Consider the following 17,866-nt stretch of genomic DNA (forward strand, 5'->3'; position numbering starts at 1 on the left):
TGATATTTCACAAAAAAAAATCAATTTTTTGGCATCTGCAAGCCCTTTTTACCATAAAAATGTCATCAAAACCACAAAAATTGGCCTACGATCCTTATGGTCCTGAAAGGGTTAAGGGAATCCCATATGTTACAAGCCAAGGGTTCCAGCGAAAGAATAAACAAAAGAGGGGATAAAGGGCAGCCCTGTCTCGTCCCCCGCAATAGAGAAAAGGAGGCCATATGCCGCTTATTAATAAGCAACTGAGCAGTTGGGGCAGTATAAAGACTAACAATCCAGGCATGGAACTGGCCGGTAATACCAAACTGTCCAAGGATCAAAAAGAGGTAAGGCCAGGTAACCTTATTGAAAGCCTTCTCCGCATCTAAACTGACCAGTAGGTCGTCGCCCCCACAACTCCTGCCCTCACAGAGTACCACCAAGGCCTTCAGAATATTAGAAGAGGAGAATCGCCCAGGGATGAATCCCACCTGATCAGGATGGATGAGACAAGGGGCCACCTGAGCCAACTGCCCCGCCATGATGGCCGTGAGACGCTTCATATCCTGGTTAAGCAGAAAGATGGGCCTGTAAGAGCCCACCAACTCCGGATCTTTCCCCGGTTTTGGGAGTACCACCACATGAGCATGGTTCTGTTCAGGGAGAAGCCGGCCAGTGGCCTGCATGTCTGTGTACATGGCGCTCAGAGCCAGCCCAACGTGCGATTTTAAGATTTTATAAAACTTGGGCCCCATCCCATCCAGGCCCGCTGCCTTGGCTAGTTTCAGCATGGATCTCCCCACAAGTGATAGGAGCATTTAACAAACTCCGGTGGGCCTTGGAGATCTGAGGGAGTGCCAGATCCCGAAAGAACTTATCCCATGCATCGATGTCATAAAGTCCCGAGCTATACAAGTCACTATTGAAATGGACGAATTGGGCCTGGATAGCCAGGTCTTCAGTATGCAAGAGGGTGGGAGGGACTCTCCTGAATGCGAGAGATATGTGTGGCTTTCCGGAACGGCCAGACAAGATTGGCCAGTAACTTACCCCGCCTTGTTGCCCCATTTATATAGTTTAAAATTATAAAGTGATATAGGATTGACAGGCCTCCCCAGTATTCTGTTGTATGTGTTATGATCAATTCTCCGCAATTGCTTAGCAAGCGATACCAATTCAGTATCTTGTTGTTTTCGCTGTCAAACCGTGTATGCTATAATACAACCCCTGAGGTAAGCCTTCGCAGCCTCCCAAAACATAGTGTCAGAGACTTCACCCCCCCGCATTGGACTGAAAGTAGTGCGTCCATTCCTCAATAAGGTAAGTATGGAAAGCTTTATCTAAATACAGGGTGGGTGTTAAATCTCCAAAGTCGATCAGGAGAAGACCCCCGCCACTTCATCATCAAAGAGACCACAGCATGGTCGCTGAAAGGGACATCCAGAATGTGTGTGCGTAGCCACGTCCAATGGACCTAGATGGGACCAGAATATAGTCCAATCGAGAGTGACAGAGGTCCACCCCGGAGAAAAAGGTGAAATCTACCTCACCAGGGTGATATACGCGCCACACATCCTGGAGATCCAGCTCCCCCATCAAAAAGTTCACCCCCAATCGTTCGTTATCTTTCTTCACTACCCGGGGCGGTTTGCAGTCAAGAAAAGGGTCACTAGTGACATTGAAGTCACCACTAACAAGAAGTTCATAATTGGGCAGAGCCAACAGGTGAGCTAAGATACTTGAAAAGAAGGAGTGTGAATAGATATTGGGTGCATACAAATTGCATAACACTATAGGTTTATCGGACAGGGTACCTGCCCAGATTACATAACGGCCCTGGATATCCTTTATGGATGAGAATGGCAATACCCCGTTGTTTGGAACTGTTTGAGGAAGAAACCACCCAATCCCTCACCAGCTTTCGGTGTTCACTTACAGTAAGATGAGTTTCCTGCAGAAAGGCTAAAGAAGCCCGCCCCCTCCACAAGAAAGAGGACCTTTTTCCATTTCTCAAGGGAGCTGATACCAGCCACATTTATCAGCCACATTTAAGGTAATACAGGCAAGATCAGCAATAGCCATGGGAAGGGAAGACAACCAAAACCCAACAGTGCCAGCCCAAAATTCCATCCCCAGGGGCCTCCCAGCTGGACCCCCAAGGACGTGCATAGGAAAGCCAATCACTCAGCAGAACAACGCCCCTACACACACACACCCCCGTTCCCCCCACATAGCAGCCACACACAACCTCAAGCATAAAAGAGACACAGAGCAACCACCCCCTCACCCACCCAGCCCCCATTCTCCAGAGCATACCCCCTTAACCCCACCCCACCACCACCACCACATAAAAACAATCAAAAGAGGCCCAGGTCCCAGATCCAACCCCCTCCTACCCCCAAAAAAGAGTAAACCATACCCACTCCCACCACCCTTACAGCAAGGCACCCCAGAAAGCAACCAGTACAGGCGCAAAAGACAACAACCAAAGATCTAAAAAGGCAGGGACCCCCACCCCACCTCTGAAGGACCCCCCAGCCATCAAACAGGGAATGGCCAGGCCCCAGCATATACAGAGAATGAAAACAGAGAAAAAGTGAAACTCACAACGGACCCTCTTATGAAGTCCAAGGGTGTAGGAACCACAAAACCAAACAAACAGTAGAGAGGGGCTCCGAGGTACTACCCGACCTATGCAGAGGAGGGCGCTGACAGAAAGTCCATGTGCCAGGCAAAGAGCAAGGCAGAGGCAGCCCATCCAGAAGTGTCAGAGGCGGAAGCCGGGGGAATACAACTTAAGACTATGTCAGGCAGGGAGGGCCCTCGGCCCCGGACCCAGAGCCACAACAAGCACAATCCAGCTGGGTCAAACAGCGACCCCAAAAGCAGAACAGGTTCGGAACACAGTCCATCATCTAAGAGACCGGCGCTGGCGGAGCCAGAGTCCGGATATAGGCCTGCAGATCTTCCAGGGTGTCACACATCTTCAGACCTCCGGCTTCCATAATGTGTACTCGAGCAGGAAACTGGACCATAAAGCGGAGGCTCCGATTACAGAGCTCGGAGCAATATGGCGCCAAAGCTTGCCACTCCATGGTGACCTCCGCATAATAATTGTTATACAGGAGGATCTTCTTGCCCGCATACTCCAGCAGGCTCTTCTTCCTATATAATGCCATCGGCTGTGCCTTGTCAGCAAAATTAAGGATCTGGGCTATAACAGCCAGGGGCCAGCCATCACCGTCTCTGTGGAGACCCAAGCAATGTACGCGCTCCACCAAAATCCTGGTGCTCCAGGCGAGAAGCCCACAGCCTCTGGAAGTCACTTCTCCACGAGGTCCCGCAGCTCTTCCTCTCGGAGGGTTTCCGCCAGCCCCACGAACCTGATATTGTTGTGGTGATCTTGATTTTCCTGGTCCTTGAGACACGCATGCAGGGTGGAGCAGCGTGCTTCCACAGCCCGCAGCTGTGCCTCCATGGTGGAAGACCGATCCTCCTGTGCTGCGATTCAGGTCTCCGCTGTCTGTAGACGCTGTCTCAAATGTCATCGACCGTGGCCTGGAGCTTGGTAAGCCGGTCATCGATCGCCGCCGAGATGTTCTTTGTGAGTTCCTGGACCGCGTCCTCCTGCAGCAACACTTTTGGCGGGGAAGAGGATGCAGATGCCATCTTGGATGCCCTGTGCGATCTCTGAACCCTGGCAGGTCACCGAGTCTTTATGGGCATAACTCAGCCAAAACACCGCCGAATCAGATCGCGGAGTGGCCCACAACACCCTGGAAGGTAAGACGCATGTTCTGATGTAAATAGGGAGTGAGAGCAGGTAAATTGAAAGGCGATAAAGTGGGAAATTAGGCGCGAGAGGGGCGGAGCAGGAGCAAGGATCTGCTGCTTAGCTCTGCGTCATCACGTGACCCCCCCCATCCATTTTAAAGTTAGCATCTCTCTCAGTAGTCCTGTTATCCCCAATTCATAATGATAAAATAATATAAGTTTTAAAATTTGTTCCTAACAATCTCATAGGTTAAATGACTCCTGCCAACAACACCAAGGATGCAAGTCTCAGCAGCCACCTAAGCATCAGCTGAGAATCACACACTGGTATTCTAAATAGAATCATGTCAGCCCTAACACACGGATGTCTAACACCGCCTATCACCTCGATTTTCTAACCGGCACCCATGTCACAGGTACCAGTTCGAGAATCATTCCTGATCACCTGCCATAATCAGCTGTGGCATGAACCCCCCCCCTACAAAGTCCCCCGGCAGGAAGGATGCCCACTCCCTCCTGCCACCCCCCTTGGATGTTCCCAACCTCTCCTCCAGGTCCTGACACCCCCCCTGTACCTCTGTAGCAGAAAGTCTGGCCGCAGGGATGCTTACACCCTCCGGCCAGCAGGTTCCCACTCTAAAATGACAAACCTTCCCCTTCCGGTGCATTCTGGGATGCACTGGGGAGGGCCTAAGGCCCTGATAGGTTCAGATGCCTAAGGCCCCTCTCTTAAGGGGGGGGTCTGGAAGGGGGCGTCACCAGTTGTGGTGCTGGGAACAACAGAAGAGAAAGCGGTTACAGGAGGAGGAAGTGGGCATCCTTCCAGCCGGAACTGTCGACCCTCCCCCCCCCACCCGAGAAGTCCTCCAGAAGGAAGGAGTACGCATCTCTCCTGCTGTGGGACTTTGCAGGCAGGTTCCCTGCTGCAGCCGCTCAGCTGATCACAGAAGGGGGGATTCCCTTGCCGCGATCAGCTCAACGGCCACGTCTATTTGAAATGTAGGTCAGCAAAATTCAGATATCTGTCGCGATCCTAGGGAGAAGCCTAAGATAACTTAAGCTCACCCGAAAGTGGCACTGGGCGAGCTTAAGTGTCCCGACGCATCTCCCTCAATCACGATAAACGCCTACAGTGTAGGTTTCCCGCCTCAGGGTTGTTTGTTTGTTTTTTTTAAACATGTCCCCCGATTGGTTGCTAGACAGCGGGAGAGTGCCTACCGCTGCCTACAATTGGGATGCCCGTTTATAGAATCTGTCCCCAAATGTGTAGTTACATTGTAGCAATTCTATGGCGTTTAAGACCGTTTATATTGCATTGACACTAATCCTATGAGATGACATATAGGGCTCCTTTTACAAAGGTGCGCTAGCAGTTTTAGCGCACGCTAAAATGCCACGCATGTTAGCTGCTATCACCTCCTTTTAATTTTGCGGCTAGTGCGCACTATAGCACACCTTAGTAAAAGGAGCCCATAATGTTCTTATCGATATATCAATTTAAAATCACTTCAAAATGTACCTATTCAAACACCCAAAACGTGATTACATCAAAAATGATGTCATTCCACCTTGGAATTTAACCCAAAGGGAACAACCATGTTCCAGGTATAAATAAATTGCCGTTCTTTATGCAGTAAAGCTCAAGATGTACCACCACCTAGTGGCAAAATCACTTGCTGCAATACCACATATTTCACATCATGCAGTGTGTCTTTTCAAGTTCAAGTTTCAAGTTTAATATTTATTTGATTAATCGCCTTGTCAATATTCAAGGCGATTTACATATGGATAAAAGATACAAAATAATAAGAATTTTAAAAGAATTAAAAACTAACTAGACACAGACGATTACTAGACAAACTGGAAACAAGAGGAAGGTAGGGGAAGAAGTTACAATGTAATTGAGTAGAGTGGGAAGCCAAATAAGGAAAACACAAGAGGATGGGATAAAAAATCATTGAATGTGTGAAGAAAAGAGAAGTAGAATCAAAAATTTTAAGTATTGATTAAAAGACACCAATAAAATAAAATAACAAATGCATCGTTAAATAAGAAAGTTTTCAATTTTTTTTAAATTTGTCTAGATTGATTTCTTCACGTAAATAGATAGGCAGAGAATTCCAAGTTTGGGGTGCCGTCACCGAGAAAATATACTGACGGCGTGTATTTATTATTTTTAATGAGGGAATCATTAGTAAATGCTGTTGATCTGATCTTAGAGTTCTATTAGAGGAATATGGAATTAATAGTTTATGAATAAAGGCAGGAGTTTTAAACAGAAGAGATTTAAATGTGAGCAGACAAAGTTTGTATGTTATTCTGTGGGCTACTGGAAGCCAGTGAGCTTCCTTAAGAAGAGGAGTTATATGGTCGAATTTTTTAGCTTTTGTAATAAGTCTGATGGCTGTATTCTGAATAATCTGAAGACGTCTGATTTCTTTTTGTGCTATACCATTAAATAAAGCATTGCAATAATCTAATTTTGAAATTACAAGAGAATGGATGAGAATTTTCAATGAGTCGTTACTGAATAGCTGAGAGATAGAGCGTATCTGTCTCAGTCTGAAAAATGAAGACTTAATAACACTGCTGATGTGATCATGAAAAGTAAGTTTATGGTCCAAAATTACACCGAGTATTTTGGTTTTTTGTACAGCTTGTAATGGGTGTCCTTTAATAGAGATTGGGGAAATAAGTTTAGGGTTGTCTTTCCAAGGAAAGAGCAGTATATTGGATTTATTGATATTTAAAGCTAAACGATTATTGGTTAACCAGTAGTGAATTTGATCAAGTTTTGTGTTAATTCGGGTTATATCAGAAGGGTTGTTAGGATCGATAGGATGCAGAAGCTGTATATCATCTGCATAAGCGAATGTATTGAAGCCAATTGATTGACATAGAGTCAATAGAGGAGCAAGAAAAATATTAAATAAGAGAGGAGAAAGTATAGAACCTTGAGGAACACCATATGTTGTGGAAAAAGTATCAGAAATTGTATTGTTAAAAGAGACAGTTGAGGAGCGATTAGAAAAATAGGATTGGAACCAGGATAGAACTTGGTCCGTAATACCTATTGATTGGAGTCTGTTTATTAATAAATCGTGATCGATTGTGTCAAAGGCTGACGAAAGGTCTAGAGAGACTAGAAGAACTGATTGATGATGGTCGAGGAAGTAATGAATAGAAGTGGTCATACCTATTAAAGAATGTTCGGTGGAATGGTATTGCCTGAAACCAGTCTGATTAGGGTGAAGAATGTTAGTTTTTTCGATAAAGTCAGAGATTTGGTTGTGGACTATCTTCTCCGTTAGCTTGGATAAGAAGGGGATGTTGGCTATGGGTCTATAGTTTGCACAATCCTCTGCACTAATTTTATGATTTTTTGTAATGGGATAAATAATTGAATGTTTCCAATCATTTGGCATAATGCCTTGTATTAAACTTTCACTCACTAAAGTATGTATTGTTGGGCCAAAAATACAAAAATATCGTTTTAGAAGAAATGGTGGAATAGAATCGGTTTGTGAACCTTTTATGTTGATGGTTTTAATGATAGATTCAATTTCCTTAAGACTTGGGATATTAAAGGAAGAACATTTAGAAGAGAGAGAAACGAGATCTTGGGGTAAATGAACTGATTTAGAGGAAGAGTTTATTGTGAAAAAGGTTCGAATCTCTTCAATTTTTTTTTGAAAGTATGAGGCGAGTTCGTGGGCTGTGAGGTTAGTTTTAATAGCTGGTGTTTTCCGTTTGGCAGAATAAAAAATTGAATTTAATATTCGATATAAAGTAGCAGAATTTGGAGCTTTTTGAATTAAGCCAGAATAGAATTTTGTTTTGGCTAGATTTATTTTTATTTTGTAAAAATTAGAATGTTTTTTAAATAATTCATAATTAGATTTTGATTTGTCTTTTCTCCATTTGCGTTCAAGAGATCTTAATTGTCTTTTTATAAGGGAGAATTCGGCTGTGTACCATGTGTTAAAAGTTTTCTTTGCCGGGAAGATTTTGGTTTGTTGGGGCGCTATTTTATCAAGTAGGCTAAGGGTGTTTTTTGACCAGAGTTGAACAGAATCATCTAGAGAGAGAGATGTAAAATCAAAAAAATCAGATGAAATTTCAGCCAATATTATATCAGAAGATAGATTATTGAAATCTCTAAATTTGATTATTTTATGTTTGGGAGATTGGGGATTAGTATAATTAAAATTATATGAAACCGATAAGAGATAATGATCTGACCAAGGAACTGCCAAACAGAAATTTAAGGAATAGTTAGTTATTGATGAGGAAGGGATAAGAACCATATCAAGAGTATGTCCTAGGTGATGTGTGGGTTCAAATATTAAAGGATGTAAATCAAGATGGTTAATATGTGAAAGAATAGTGTTGGTTTGATAATTCTTGGGGTCATCAAAGTGAATATTAAAATCTCCCAAAATTAAGGGATTAGTAGTGGAGGAACCGAAATCAAAAAGAAGTGATTGCAGTTCTGATAAGTTTTCATTGTTGATTGGAGGAGGCAAGTAAATAAGTAGGGCATCTTGTTTAGTCTTGGTCTGAAAGGAGAATTGTAAGAATTCAATAGATGAACTGGGAGTAGAATAGTCAGTATCTTTTAATAATGATATACGGAAAATTATGGCTAAGCCACCACCGCGTTTATTGCGGCGATGATTAAAAAAGTAAGTAAATCCTGGGGGACAAATATAAGAAAGGTATGCTTCATCTCCTTCGTTTAACCAGGTCTCCGTAAGACATAATACATCGAATGAATGAAGAAGGATTAAGTCTTTCAAGTAAGTGATGTTTTGATTTAACTGAACGCACGTTAATTAAACCTATATTGAGATGAGAACTATTGAGAGCTGTTAGTGGTAAAATGGGGGCCGAATCAATGACCTGTCAATGGAACCTTCTTTCTACAATTTCTGATGTTACTCACACGTTCCCATGTTCCACTATTCTCACTTTAACATAATACTTGGTTTGCCAAATGTAGTATAAACCACATGGGCAAACAATATATCACACTTACAGCATTACAATTTGATAAGTATAAATAAAATCAGCTTGTATTGTTACTATTTACTCCTTCAATTACATAGCCAGACACATAGAATATGAAGATACAGAATACAGTACAATCAAAAATTTCCTAACTTACTGTGGCTGAAGAGCAATGAAAGGATAAGTGCATATTCATGTATTACTACTGCTCAGAATTGAACATTTTCAAAATATAAATCACTCACTTATATTTTTATTCCTGGTAAATAGACAAGCATCACTTCACTATAAAACTACAGTATTTAAAACTGCTATGTTTACCCTGTAACCTATTCTGAGCTCTTTGGGGAAAACATGATAGATAACTTAAAAAAAAAAAAAAAAAACCTCTGGGTCCTTTCTTTTCTCCAGAAGCGTGGAGGGGCATAATCAAAAGGGACGTCTAAGTCCGTTTACGTCCATCTCGCAAGTCGTCCAAAGTTAAAAAGAGCCTAAGACACATTTTCGAAAGAGACGTCCAACTTTTTTTTACTTTCAAAAATCGTCTAATTATACATCCTGCCGATCTAATCGTCCAAGCCGCTAAATCGTCCATCTTTATACCAAATTTCCATCCAACTTTCCGTCCAAGTCCAAAACGCCTAGAACAAGCCCTGTTGGACTTGAAGGGGTCTGCAAAGTGATGGATTGAACACCCAGACATGCCACTTAAATAGTGGAGTACCTTACAGGGCACTGCTGTAAACTTCACAAAAAGGGTGTCATGGCTTCTCTTCCCTACAGCTCCCTTATAGGTCATGGTAAGCCCCCCAAACCACCTCCAGAATCCCCTAGACCCACTTATCTGCCACTCCAATAGCCCCAATAGCCCTTATGGCTGCAGGAGTCACTTATATGCCAGTAAAAAAGGGTTTGGGGGGTGTATAGGCAGTGCACATGTTTAATGCATCATGTATCAATGCAACATGTATCAATGCAGTGATTACAGGGGCTGATGATAAGGAGGAATGTTGAAGCTCCTTATGATGAGAGAAACGCCATGTAGAAAATCTAGTCCATTTTTGGTGATAGCATTGTCTAGTTGTAAGCTTTCGAGAAGCTTCTAAAATATCTCTGACAGATTGAGAAAACTGAAGAGGAGTTATGTTGAAAGGTACCAGGCTGTCAGGTGTAGAGACTGCTGGTTGAGATGAAGTAGAGATCCTTGACTCTGTGTAAGCAGAGAAGGAAAAACTGGTAGAAGATAGAGCTCCCTGCTTCTGAGTTGAAGTAGAAGGGAGTACCATGGTTGCCTCGGCCACCGAGGAGCAATTAGAATCATGGTGGCATGATCGTTCTTCAATTTGACTAGAGTCTTGAGAATGAGAGGGAATGGAGGAAATGCGTAGAGGAATAGATTCGTCCATTGTAGGAGAAAAGCATTTGCCTCGAGGCGGTGAGGAGAGTATATCCTGGAGCAGAACTGAGGCAGATTGAAGTTGTGGGGAGCTGCAAAGAGGTCTATCTGAGGCATTCCCCACTGTGAGAAAATGTGATGAAGAGACGAGGAATGGAGAGTCCATTCGTGAGGTTGCAGAAGACGACTCAAGTTGTCCGCCAAGGAATTCTGAGCCCCTTGAATGTAGACAGCTTTGAGGAAGGTGTTGTGATGGATTGCCCAGTCCCAAACTTCCAGAGCTTCTTGACAAAGGGAGGCAGACCCCGTCCCTCCCTGTTTGTTGACATAATATATGGCAACTTGGTTGTCCATGCGGATGAGGACTACTGTGTCGTGAAGGAGATGTTGAAAAGCATGGAGAGCTTTGAGGATCGCTCTGAGTTCCAACTGATTGATATGACACCGATGATCTGTACTGGTCCAGAGGCCTTGAGTAAAGAGACCATCGAGATGAGTGCCCCAAGCGTAGGTTGACGAGTCTGTCGTGAGGACCTTCTGATGAGGGGGGCATGTGAAAAAGCAAGCCTCTGGAGATATTGGAAGAGAGCATCCACCAATGGAGAGACTGCTTCAATGAAGGAGTGACTGTTATGTGTTGAGAAAGAGGGTCGCGTCCATTGAGATGCCAGGGTCCACTGAGGAATTCTGAGGTGAAGTCTGGCAAAAGGAGTCACGTGTACTGTGGAGGCCATATGATCCAAAAGTACCATCATGTGTCTCGCTGAGATGGAAGAGCGGGAAGACACTGTATGACAGAGTTGAAGAAGAGCTTCCAGACGTTGTTGTGGAAGGAATGCTCCGAGTTGGACAGTGTCCAGAACAGCTCCAATGAATTGTAGATTCTGAGAGGGTTGAAGTTGAGATTTGGGAAAGTTGATTTTGAGTCCCAAACTTTGTAGAAACCAGGTAGTCCGTTGGGTCGCTACAATAACCCCTTGAGGTGGAATCTTTGATGAGCCAGTCGTCAAGGTAGGGAAATACCTGAAGACCATGATTCAGTAATAATAATAATAACTTTATTTTTGTATACCGCCATACCCAGAAGAGTTCTAGGCGGTTCACATCAATTAAACAGAGTTATAAGTGGTTTACATCAATTGAGCGTGGTTACAGTAGAGCTGCCGATACCACAACCAGGCACTTGGTGAACACTCTGGAAGACGAGGCCAGGCCGAAGGGTAGTACTCTGTATTGAAAATGCAGATTCCCCACCCGAAATCTGAGATACTGACGGGAGGCCGGGTGAATGGGAATGCGAGTATAGGCCTCCTTGAGATCCAGAGAGCATAACCAATCGTTCTGCTCGAGAAGGGGATAGAGAAATGCCAAGGGATAACATTCAAAATTTTTCTTTGACTAAAAATTTGAGAGCCCTGAGATCCAAAATGGGTCGCAGATCACCCGTCTTCTTCAGAACAAGGAAGTAACGGGAATAAAACCCCCTGTTCTGCTGTTCCAAGGGAGCTGGTTCGATGGCATGGAGATGAAGCAGAGCTTGAGCTTCCTGAAGAAGAAGGGTGGTCTGGGACGGACTGGAAGGATACTCTTTTGGAGGAAGCTCTGGAGGAACTTGATTGAAATGAAGAGAGTATCCTTCCCTGATAATGGAAAGGACCCAGAGGTCTGATGTTATGACCGTCTATCTGTTGTAAAAAAGATGGAGACAACCTCCTATAGGTGGAAAAGGAGTCAGAGACAGAACGATGGATGTTATGCTCTGGTGTAAACAATCAAAACGGCTGAGAAGCCTTAGATGAAGCAGAAGGTTGAAGCTTCTGTTGCTTCTGAGGTGGTTGCTTCTTCAAAGGAGGGCGAGTGTAAGGCGCCGGCTTTGGAGGAAAACACCTCTGGTATATAACAGGAGGACATGTAGGCCTAGAAAGAGCTGGTTTAGGCTTAGGTCTGACTATAGAGGCAAAAGATTTAGCATGGTCAGACAATTTTTTGGTGGCAGCCTCGATGGACTCATCAAAAAGGTCATTGCCTTCACAAGGGATGTTCGCCAGGCGATCCTGGAGGTTAGAGTTCATGTCTATGGTGCGAAGCCAGGCTAGACGACACATGGGCACAGAATAAGCCGCTACTCGGGCAGAGAGCTCAAAGGCATCATAAGATGATTGCAAAAGATGGATACGCAACTGAGAGAAAGAAGCAATGACTTCTTGGAACTCAAAATGCATGCTATCATCTAAGTAACTCAAAAATTTTGGCAGACTGAGACAAAAGAAATTCAAAATAAGTAATAAAATGAAAATTATAATTGAGGACCTTCGAAGACATCATAACATTTTGATAAATGTGACGTCCAAACTTATCCATGGTCTTCCCTTCCCTGCCAGGAGGAATTGTGGCATACACTCTGGAAAGATGGGATCTTTTTAAAGAGGATTCCACAAGCAAGGATTGATGTGACAATTGGGAATTGTCAAAACCTTTATGATGCACTGTTTTATATCTGGCATCCAACTTTCCTGGAACTGCTGGAATGGAAAAAGGAGTCTCCATGCATCTAGTAAAAGTCTGATCAAGAAACTTGTGTAATCGCAGTTTGAGAGACTCAGCCGGAGTTTGAGGAAGATGCATGGTCTCAAGGTATTCTTTAGAGTACTTAGAGCCAGTGTCCAAAGGAATGCTCAAGTCTACAGCCATCTGTCTCAAAAATGAGGAAAAAGATAACTGATCTGCAGTGGCACGCTTTGAGACGGACTCGAGGACGTCAAGGCAATTGGAGTCGAAGAAGAAGCCTCGACAGGAAACCATGGTACGAAGGAACCGGGAGACTTGGACGAGGCACTAGACAACGGGATATTCTCCAGGGCCGGCATCGGAGACTTGGAACGAGAAGTTGGAGGTCTCGTCGAGGCTGGAGAAGACCAAGGCTTTGAGGAATGATGTCTCGAAGAATGCCTCGAAGCAGGTCTCGAGTGATGTCGAGAACTGTGTCTCGAACTGGATCTCGAGGATCGAGCAGAGGTTGCCTCAGAAGCAGTTGATCGAAGATCGATAGGCATGGAGGAGCCCTGAAGCAACTTCGAAGACTGGACTCCCTTGGTAGAATGGGAGGTATCCTGTCAATGCACTCGCACAGACTCTGCTCTATGCGTTTCGTGCTTGGAAGCCCGACCAGACACTCGCAGAGACTCTGCTCCCTGCATCGAGTATGGAAGATCAGGCAACCGCTTCTACCTCGAGTGCTCCCCCCTGAGAGCTGACTGATTGTACTTGTTCTTTTCCTGTTTCTACTGTCATTTTTATGTCTCGGTGGGGGGTCTTTGGACTCCCCTCCTTGGGAATGGACTGTTGGGTTTTGCTCCTTGGGAGGGTGTTTTGTGGGGGTAACACACTGACAGGTTTGAGATGTGGTGGGAGGGGGAAGTTGAAGGTTTTGTGTTTGTGTTATATGGGGGGTATTGCTGCATGGGGGAGGGGGGAGTGTGAATTGTGGTATAGGAGTTTGGGGGGTTGGCGGGTTGGGTAAGGGGGATTCTTGTAAACTCTGTTTTTGATAGTTGATGTTTGATTGTGGGATATGTGTAAGGGGCCATGGGGATGGTTCACTTCTTTGTAAGTTGGTGGGAGATCTGAGGACTCTCACTTTGGGGGAGGTGGGGTGGAGGGGAGGGATGAGGGGGGAGAGGGGGGGATGTGGGGACATGTCTACTAGGGTTGGGTCTATATGGTCATGGTTCTATTTGGAATATGGGGGCGTTTAGATTGGTCTCTTATAATATTAGAGGTCTTAATTCCCCCAACAAGAGAAGGGCTTTCTATAGGGAATTGCTCCGTTTGAGGGCTGATGTCTGCTTTGTCCAGGAAACACATCTACTACAGTCCCATGAATCCCTGGTCGGGGATCATAGGTTCCCGCAGGCCTTTTGGGCTTCCCGGGTGGGCACTTCTAAGAGGGGTGGGGTGGGAATTCTTATCCGTAAGGGGATTCGTTATGAGGTACGTAGAGTGGTGAGAGATCCTCAGGGCAGATACATCATGTTGGAGGCTCTGATTGAGGGGGTCTTATAATCCCTGGTAAATGTCTATGCCCCTAATGAGGGTCAGGGGACCTTCTTCCGTGAGTTGGTCCCTCGGATCCTCAAATTTAAGGGGGGGGGCCCTGGTTTTTGGTGGGGATTTCAATCTTACAGTGACCCCTCATTTGGATAACTCAGGGAGGGCGGATCTTTATGGGAGGAGGGATCGTAAACTGCTGCGTGAGGCATTGGCTACTCTGAATGTGGTGGATTGCTGGAGGTGGCTTCATCCTACGGTTAAGGACTATATTTATTTCTCGGGAATACATTCCTCATATTCTAGAATTGATTATGTTTTTGTGGAGCGAAGACTACTCCGCAGGGTGGAGTCCGCGGGGATTGAGTCCCTCACGTGGTCGGACCATGCCCCGGTGTGGTTGCGGCTCCAGGGGGTGGGTGGAGGCTCGGGACAGAAATTTTGGCGTTTCAATGATAGTCTACTAGATGACCCGGAGGTGGGAGCACAGATTGAAGGGTGGATACATGAATATCTGGATGAGAATGTGGAGTGTGGAGCTTCGTTGGAAGCGGTTTGGGAGGGGTTAAAAGCGACCCTTAGGGGAAGATTGATTGCCCTGTCGTCGGCCCGGCAGCGTAAACGAAGGGAGGATGCGGCGGCCCTGTTGAGTGTGATTGGTAGGTTGGAGAGCTTGCATAAGCGTTGCCCTTGGGATGTGGAGCTGCGGGAGCGCTTGTTTCAGGCACGTCGGGATCTCCAGGCTTTAGACTTGGACAGATTACACCATAACTTACAGCTTCTCCAACAGAGATATTTTGAGTTCTCCAACAAAGCTAGTCACCTGGTTGCCCATCGTCTTAAGGTGCGACAGACGCGCAACCAGATTTTTTCGCTTCGGGCGGCCTCTGGGGAATTGTTGCAGACTGAAGATGCTATCCGTGCCCGGTTTGTGGAATATTATTCCCAACTCTATACTCCGGAAGCACCAGGGCCCTCACAGGACCAAGATGCTTATCTACCTTCGGCAGAATTACCCCGGATTGCACAGGCTGATGTGGCGCGGTTGGACCTCCCTCTTACATTGATTGAGGCTCGTGGAGCGCTGCATTCCATGAAGCTTGGTAAGTCGCCTGGGTTGGACGGTTTTACCGTTCGGTACTACAAACGTTTTCAGGATCTGCTGCTGCCTCCTCTGCTGCGTTTTCTTAACTCTTTACAAGGGAATAGTGCCATTCCCTATTTCATGCGCTTGGTGGGGGTGACAGTGTTGGCTAAGGAGGGGAAGGATCCCCTTCAATGCGCTTCCTACAGGCCGATATCCTTGTTGGGGGTTGATACTAAGATCTTCACGCGGATTTTGGCGGACAGATTGATGAGCTGGATTCCCCGGCTGATCCATCCAGATCAGTCGGGTTTTGTGGTGGGCAGACAGGTGGGTGATAATACTCGTCGCGTCTATGATTTGTATGATCGAGCCAGGGAGGGGGTGCGGGAAACGGTGTTTTTATCTATCGATGCTGAGAAGGCGTTTGATAGAGTATCTTGGCCTTTTTTATTTCGGATCCTGGAGTCTGTGGGGTTGGGTCCACGAATGCGGGATTGGATTCGGGTCCTATATACTGGACCTCTTAGTTGTATCAAAGTGAATGGGGGTTATTCGGAGACTTTCTCTCTGGCAAGGGGAACACGTCAGGGGTGTCCGCTTTCACCGCTCCTTTTCGCTTTGACGGTGGAACCCCTGGCGCAGCGAGTGCGGATGAATCAGGATATTAAGGGGGTCACGGTGCCGGGAGGGGATTATAAGTTGGCTTTGTTTGCGGATGATATTTTGTTTACGGTGGAAGACCCTGCTACTTCCTTACCGGCTATATTACGGGAGCTGGATATATATGGTGGGGTGTCGGGATTCCGGGTCAATGTCGGTAAATCAGAGCTCCTCAATATTAACTTGCCGGATGACCGGGTATCCTATCTCCGAGACCGGTATCCGTTTCGGTGGGTGCAGCACTCTCTGCGCTATCTCGGGGTTTATTTTGGACCGCCGGGAGTGGATTTATATTACCTTAATTTTCCTCCGCTCTTTCGTCGTATTCGCCAGGATTTGCTCAATTGGAAAGATCTGTATTTTTCTTGGTTGGGTCGGGTGGCCATCGTGAAGATGATGATTCTGCCTCGTCTGTTGTTCTTATTCCAAGTATTGCCTCTTTGGGTGAGTAGGGGAACGTTGGAGGGGGTTCAAAGGCATATTTTTCATTTTATTTGGGCTGGACGGCGGCCCAGAGTGAGTAGGAAGGTCTTATGTATGGAGAGAGGGGATGGGGGGTTGGGGGTCCCTGATGTGGTAAAATATTATCAGGCGGCTTAGCTGCGCGCCCTTTTAGAGTGGCAGACGCAGACACCGTGGGTGGCAATTGAGCAAAGTTTAAGTGATGGGGTGCCTTTGTTACATCGGCCGTGGGTGCCTGGTAGGGTGTGACTGGTAGGGGAGGTATCCTCGGTTGTGACTTCTTTGAGGGTTTGGAATCAGACCCGAGCCAGTTTATTGTGGCGTAGGCGACATTCCTGGTACACACCGTTGAGACATAATCCTGACTTTCCACCGGGAAGGGATGGGGGAGTGTTTGCTGACTGGGAGGCTCGGGGCTTGGTGTGTGTGGGACAGTTGTGGGATCCGGTTCTGGGTGGTATTAGACCCTTTGCAGAACTTAGGGGTAAAGTTTGAGTTTGGGGTACGGGATTTGTTTCCCTACCTACAAGTTCTCCATTATATCAGGACCTCGGGTCTTCTGGGGGACTTGAGGGGTGGTAAGATGCCCTTTGAGCTATTATTGGGCCCAGTACTTCGGAAGGGAGCGCTATCTGCGGTCTATAGGTGTCTTAATAGTCTGGGGGCTCCCCTTCCCTACATGAAGGCCTGGGAGGGTGATTGTGGCTCTGCTATCTCCTGGGACACTTGGGGTGACATCTGGTCGGAGATTTCCTCAGCGGGTATAGCTGCTTTGCTGATAGAGAATGGATACAAGGTCCTCTTTCGTTGGTACTATACCCCTCAGGTTGTGGCGCGTTGGCAGGGAGGTGTGAGTGTTCTATGTTGGAGGGGCTGTGGGGAGGCGGGTACCTATTTTCATATGTGGTGGCAGTGTAGGCGGTTATGTGGATTCTGGACTGAGGTTTTTGTTCGGGTGTCCCGGATCCTGGATGTCCAGATACCGGTCGATTGGCGACACGCCCTGTTATTTTGGCATCAATTGGATCTGGCTTGGGGTGACTCTTTATTTTGTAAGTTGGCTTTCACTGCTGCTAGATTAGCCATTGCCTCTTTGTGGAATCAGGCGCTCCCTCCCACGTGGGCCCAGGTGGAGCAACGCTTGCTTCACTGGCAGAACCTTTATCACTTAACGGCTTTGCAACATGGTAAACTGCATGGCTATGCTCGTATCTGGCGTAGTTTTCGGGCTTCGGTGGGGGTTTGTGGCAGGGGAGGCTAGGGGCTTTGAGTGGGCCTTGGAGTTGGAATGGATGGGTGATGCTTGGGGGGATCCCATAACCATATTCCTTTTCAATTTTTAGTTTCTGTTTGGAATTGACTGTTTCTCAACCTTCTTGAGAGCTGTAGGTATTGTGTTTTGTCCCTGGGGGGTGGGTGGGAGGGTATTGACTGTGTTTTGATGGGTATGT

General features: G+C 46.0%; 1 protein-coding gene across 5 annotated transcripts in view; it reads right to left on the bottom strand.

Annotated features, from left to right (window-relative positions):
- The window catches only part of JARID2 (jumonji and AT-rich interaction domain containing 2), a 532,325-nt gene that overhangs the window by 504,139 nt on the left and 10,320 nt on the right, over positions 1-17,866 (bottom strand). The gene's annotated exons all lie outside the window — the stretch shown is intronic.

The sequence above is a fragment of the Geotrypetes seraphini genome, chromosome 2 (genome assembly GCF_902459505.1).
Source record: "Geotrypetes seraphini chromosome 2, aGeoSer1.1, whole genome shotgun sequence".
Taxonomy (NCBI): Eukaryota; Metazoa; Chordata; class Amphibia; order Gymnophiona; family Dermophiidae; genus Geotrypetes; species Geotrypetes seraphini.